Genomic DNA, 6,533 nt, shown 5'->3' on the forward strand with positions numbered 1-6,533 from the left:
TATAGAAATGGAAATAAAGGCATTAGTTTGAACAATCCTCTATGCTACTGTTGTAAAGTTTGGAGCCTATAACACATTCAAATTGGTTTATAGCCAAATCTTTTTTCACATTCCTTTTCTCCAGGCAGGAACTTATATCTCACAGCCTTCTTAGAGTCAGTCAGGTTGAGCCAGGTGACTAGTTCAGACAAGTGAAACGTCAGCAGAAGTGAAAAGGCCACTCTGGCAGAGGCAAAGGAAAGTCCTTACAGGATTCTCCAATCTAGCTCTTCTGCCAGCCCGGAAGTGCTGGGGTGGCAGAGCCAGAGATGCAAGCAGCAGAGAAGCTGAGTCATCGCACAGACGTGACTAGTGAAGCCTCACAGCCGAGCCCGTGTTGAGATAAACACAACAGTCCTGCAGACTTTACAATCATAAATGAGGGAGAGCAGAAATGGAAAATGACCCTCTAGGCCTCTAAGACCAAATTATAATGAAAAAATCTATATCTTCAGTTTTGAAAATTAAAGTTTTTGACCCTGATAAAACCAGTGTGCTATACAAGTATCTGTTAACCATGTGAAACTACTGAAATGAGTCAAACTATTTTCTTACGTTCCTTCCACTTCAACATCAATGCTAATCCTTAGCCCCAAATTCGTTTTTTACAGACTCTCTTGTAAGGAAAAGGAAAATCGACTCAGAATTTTTAAAATTGTGCTATTACTAGTTTATATAGCTTTCAACAACAATTTACAAATAGTGTGCATAGTCAGTATAAATATTTAATTAGTGTATATATATATATATATATATATTTTTTTTTTTTTTTGATACAGAGTCTCACTCTGTTGCCCAGGCTGGAGTGCATTGGCGCAATCTCAACTCACTGCAACCTTCGCTTCCCGGGTTCAAGCAGTTCTCCTGTCTCAGCCTCCCAAGTAGCTGGGATTACAGGTACACATCACCACACCGGCTAATTTTTTATTTTTAGTAGAGATGGGGTTTCACCATGTTGGCCAGGCTGGTCTGGAACGCCTGACCTCAGGTGATCTGCCCGCCTCGGCCTCCCAAAGTGCTGGGATTACTGGCGTGAACCACTGCGCCCAGCCCGGCCTAGTGTAATTTTTAAAAGTACAAAAGCCACTAGAAACCATGACAGTGAGAACTTCCTTTTGGGTTTTCCAGCATTCGGTTTATAGGACATGGACCATACATAGGTGTTTTTTGAAATGTTGAAATATTTTACTCATGACACAGTTCAGTTTTCCCTACAGTAACTTGCTTCTGGTTGATTTAAAATTTGTAATTCAACTTTGTCATAGTAGGTAGTATTTGAGGAAAATGTGGGTTTTTTTTCTCTTTCTTTTGGCCAGAATGTATATCCAGGGTAGTGACTCCATTATTTTTACTACTCTGCTCCCAACCCCGCTCCATGCATGGGGAGATCGGGGTTCCACATTTTTGGGTAAGCATTAGCCGTCCTGGCGCTGCGCGAGCTTATTCTACAATTCCGAAAACTACCTACTTTTCCGTCTGCGACCTTTAATAATTGAGAGGATATGCGCAGTTCAGAAAAGTGCGCCCGCTGCGGTCGGGTGCAGAATGGACCAGAGGAAAGGCGACACCCATTTACAGGGCTGCCCCGGGCGGGGTCCCCCGGACGGAGTTCCCGGCGTGCCCCGCGCGGAGGGGACTCTTAACTTGAAGCGCCGGGTGACTCAGCCGCGTGGCCGCGCTGGCCCGGGCGGGGGGCGCGCGCCGCTGCGGCACAGCCGGTCCCGGCGGCGGCTTCTGGCTGCGCGGCCTGCGCGCGCCTCCCGGGCGGATTCCGGCCCCGAGCGCGACGGCGCAGCAGGGAGCGACGAGTAAGTGGCGGCGCAGGACGGTTTCGGGCGCGAAGACCCGGCAGGGCGAGTGTGGCGGCAGGTGTGGCCCGAGGCTTCTCTATGTGGCCGAGGAGGCGTCGCCTCCGGGCGCGGCGGCGGTTCGGACCCATGGGTCGAAAGGCCGCGGGGCTAAGCTGGGCGCGAGGAACATGTCGGCAGCGACGTGACGGGCGCCTGTTTCCGCGCGGAGGGCAGAGTCTGGTGATTCAGCGGAGGGAGGTGACGCTGCGCCGAGGTGGTGGGCACAGCCCTGGGCACAGCTTAAGTGTAACTTGATTGCTATTTGCAGGCCTCGGGTGGTTCATCCCGCCCGAGAGGAATGGCGAGAACCTGGAGTGTTGACTGGCAAAACATTTGCAGACGCAATTTTTCTGGCAATTCATTGGCTCCATTAAAAATTAGGTAGTTGGTGGGACTTCCTCCTGAACTCCGGAGCAGAGTGCATTTTGGTCTGTCTTTTCAGCCCTGCCTCCTCCTCTTCCTTCCCTGCCCACCCGCAAATTGCCAGCTTTCATCTGTGGCTCTGAGTGCAAAAGAGCTGGGGAGAGCCTTAACCAGCAATTTGCTTTTAAATAAAACTTTGCTTTTTATAGTAGTGTCTTCAGGTTTACAAGCCCAGTTCTGCACTATGAGAAAACCTATTCTATTTTGGAGTTTGTGATTCTTTCTGAAAATTCCTCGGTTGAACAGATTTATTTTTAAATAAGAATTTAGTGAACAAACTAACATGATAAACAAGGCTGTGAAGGAACTGTTTAACCAGCTTATAAAGATACATTCCAAAGTCTTTAGTTGTGTTCTGTTCCCTGTGCGAGAAGTTGAGGTATTTTTTTTTAAAGTCTCCAAAACAAAGTTGTAGTAATGTCTGTCGGATGTGATTAATCCAGAGTTTCAAGGCCCCCACCCGAAACCCCAATTTCTAGGCCGTAGTTCTGAAACAGAAGATTGTTCCTTAGTAATAAGGTTGCAGTACAGTAGCACCTCTTCCAGAAATTTGATTCTGGAGATTTGTGATGGGTCCCTAAGTCTGGGGTTTAAGCAGGCACTCCCACTCTTGGTCTGTTACTGATGATCCAGGGACCACACGTTGAGAAACACCACCATTAGGCTGGGCTGCGAATTTTAAAAACTGCCCAGCAACCTTAACCCTTTGTCGATTTATTCCTCCCCTGCCACCAACCAGTCATAGGACAAGAAGCCCTGACTCTCCAGAAGCCAACATGAGAAAAGATAATGCTTTTTTTGTTCCTGACACGGGGTAGGAAATGATTTTCATACATATTCCAATATTGCTTTGGTGGTTTAGAGATAACCCAGTAATCTTTTCCTTTTGAGGGCTGCTTCCAGTATCATCAGAGCTTAATGCCGTTAGGCCAAATCTCCTCTGCCCAGTTCACTGCGTCTCCCCATGGAACCAGGGCAGCCAATGCCATATAATTCCCATGGCCTTGACTGTCATATTATCTAGTATGTAGCAGTACCAGTAGCATTTGTGAGGGCCTTCAGTTCAGCTACACAATTCAGTCACCAAATATCTGAGTAATGCCTGTTTTGCTCAAAGCACTATAGTAGGCCATTTTGTCCGCAGCATTTTGATATAGACATACATATCTGGCACAGAGTTGCATTGCTCCTTTGAGGGGGAAATGAGGGCTGGATAAACTCCACTGCTGCCAAAAGGTTCTCTTTTTTCATCCATAATTCGTTCCTGTTATTCTGGAAACACACATACTATTCCAAAAATCTCATGTTCCATAAGAAGAAAGATAATGGATGAGATTAGTAGTTACGTCAGTCTTAAATTCTGTAGCAGAAGCTGGGCACAGTGGCTCACACCTGTAATCCCAGCACTTTGGGAGGCCATGGCAGGTGGATCACCTGAGCTCAGGAGTTCCAGACCAGCCTGGCCAACCTGGGGAAACCCCATCTCTACTAAAAATACAAAAATTAGTGGGGCGTGGTGGCGGGCACCTGTAATCCCAGCTACTCGGGAGGTTGAGACAGGAGAATCACTTGAAACCTGGAGACAGAGGTTGCCGTGAGCTGAGATAGCCACTGCACTCCAGCCTGGGCGACAGAGAGAGACTCTGTCTCAAAAACAAAAAGTTCTGTAACAGAGATACCTAATAACTTTGATAAGGACAATAGTATATACATTTTTGTATTATTCTCCCTTCAAATAGATATGTAGAGATGAGGTTAGAATTAGGCCATGTGTTTCTGACTTTTTCCCTCTCTTTGGTGTCTGATTTCTCTTATTGAATATTTTTCTGTTGATTCATAAAATGTCATGTCTTTCCTTCCATAGCCTTTAGCTTCCTGATTGTTGTGTCTTCCTCTGGGCTTTGATCTGATCTTCCTGCCCCTCTGTGGCTAAGTGGAGTAAAAAATTGAGGGGAATTGTTAGAATACCAAATTATTTTTAGTTGGAAGATCTGGAGTCTTAGATATATAAGGCTTAGAGATATAAAGGAGCCTATTACAAATTTATCAAGTGTGATCCTCTCAGACAAAGTATCTGAGAGATGAGACTGCAGAGTGAAGACTTCTGGCTCTTAGCCCAGTGTTCTTGCCATCAGATTATCTCAGGAAAAATGCTTCAAAAATGGAAAAGGTCCAAAGAAATTGTAAGTAGATGGAGAAAATGGAAGGACTTTCATATGACTACAAAAACAATATTATCTGGAAAAATGGAGATTGAAGGAGGATATGATCTAACCATATAAATCATAAAAAGTGGGTGCACTACTAATAAAGAACTCTTTGAAGCTTGAAATAAGTAGTGAAGGGACAAATAAGAGCAAGAGATAGGTATCTTGTAAAACCCAAGAGATGTTGTGAACTCAGTTTTTTTGTTTTTTGGTTGTTTTTTTTGTTGTTTTTTGATTTTGAGGGGTAGTTTTGCTTTTGTTGCCCAGGCTGGAGTGCAGTGGTGTGATTTCGGCTCACCGAAACCTTTATCTCCCAATTTCAAGTGATTCTCCTGCCTCAGCCTCCTGAGTAGCTGGGATTACAGGTGCCCACAACCATGCTTGGCTAATTTTTTGTATTACGAGATTTTACTATGTTGGCCAGGCTGTTCTCGAACTCCTGACCCGAGGTGATCTGCCCGCCTCTGCCTCCAAAAGTGCTGGGATTACAGGTGTGAGCCACTGAGCCTGGCCTGAACTCAGTATTTTTAAAAAGATTAAATAAAGGTTTAGATAACTACTTTGGTGATTTTAAAAAATACGTTAAATGCGCCGGGCGCGGTGGTGTGTGCCTGTAGTCCCACCTACTCGGGAGGCTGAGGGTGGAGGATCACTTGAGTCCAGGAGTTCTGGGCTGTTGTGCACTATGCGGATTGGGTGTCCCCACTAAGTTTGGCATCAGTATGGTGACCTCCCGGGAGCGGGAGACTACCAGGTTCCTAAGGAGTGGTGAACTGGCCCAGGTCGGAAACGGAGCAGGTCGAAACTCCTGTGCTGATGAGTAGTGGGATTGCGCCTGTGAATAGCCACTGCACTCCAGCCTGGGCAACATAGTGAAACCCCATCTCTTAAAAATATATATATACATGTATATGTTAAATGCTTGAGCAATGCGCAGAATCTTTGGAAGTTGTCATCAAGAGTGTAACTATTGTCTTTACCAAACTTACTAGGTATCTCTGTGATTGAATTTAAGAACTGATGGCTGGGCATGGTGGCTCACACCTGTAATCCCAGCACTTTAGGAGGTTGAGCAGGGAGGATTTCTTTAGCACAGAAGTTCCAGACCAGCCTGGGCAACATGGAGAGACCCTGTCTGTATTATTTTAAAAATTAAAAAACAAATGAACAAAGAGTTTAAGATTCATCTAACTACTAACCTCATCCAATGTGATATTTTTTAACTTCTTACGGAAAATGCGATTATTGGAATAGTACATATATTTCTGGAACAGTAGGAAGGAAAGAACTATGGATGAAGAAAGAGGGTCTTTTGATGTTTTAGCTTGGAGTCTCCAAATTAGACATCATAGGATTTACTGCTTTTGTATATTCATGAAAGTAGTAGAAATAAAATAGTAATAGTAAGGGCTTAATAACTAGTATACATTATCAGCCACTTACTAAATGGTTTTACAGCATTGTCCCGTTTATTTATCCCCATTCTATACATGAAGAATCTAAGACATAAGATATTAAGTTTGCCCCAAATAATATACCTAATAAGTGGCTGAACCTGTATTAAAATTTAAGTCCAGTTGACTTCAAAGCCATTAAAATATATGCTCAGGAGTGTCCTAGTTATATTTCATTGGGAAGTGGTTAAGAATGTGGTCTCTGGAGTCAGTGTTGCCTGGGTTCAAATCCTGACTCCTCCATTTACTTTTTTATTTTATTTTTTATTGAGATGGGGTTTCACTATGTTGGTCAGGCTGATATTGAACTGCTGACCTCAAGTGATCGGCCCATCTCGGCCTCCCAAAGTGCTGAGATTGCAGATGTGAGCCACCACGCCCGGCTGACTCCTTCATTTACTAGGTTAGATAAAATACTTTCTTTTCTGTCTTTGAAATAGACAATAATAGTACCTACCTATCTCAGGATTTTTAGGATCGAGTTAATTCATGTAAAGTGAATAGAACTGTGCCTGACAAACTTAAGTTTTCAGGAAATGCTGGTCATTAATGTTTTTTGG

The 6,533-nt window shown here is 44.2% G+C and overlaps 1 protein-coding gene across 3 annotated transcripts in view; it reads left to right on the forward strand.

Moving 5' to 3' along the window:
* The first annotated feature begins 1,510 nt into the window (after positions 1-1,510).
* Positions 1,511-6,533, forward strand: part of KCTD20 (potassium channel tetramerization domain containing 20) — a 38,794-nt gene continuing 33,771 nt past the window's right edge. For 2 of the 3 annotated variants that reach the window (XM_032253567.1, XM_032253571.1), the window contains exon 1: positions 1,511-1,847. The gene's annotated coding sequence lies outside the window, so the exon portion shown is untranslated. Of the gene's footprint in view, positions 1,909-6,533 lie in introns of all 3 variants that reach the window. The other variant, XM_032253570.1, reaches the window with a different exon arrangement.

The sequence above is a fragment of the Sapajus apella genome, unplaced genomic scaffold (assembly GCF_009761245.1).
Source record: "Sapajus apella isolate SASKATOON/1434 unplaced genomic scaffold, GSC_monkey_1.0 scaffold83, whole genome shotgun sequence".
Classification (NCBI taxonomy): Eukaryota; Metazoa; Chordata; class Mammalia; order Primates; family Cebidae; genus Sapajus; species Sapajus apella.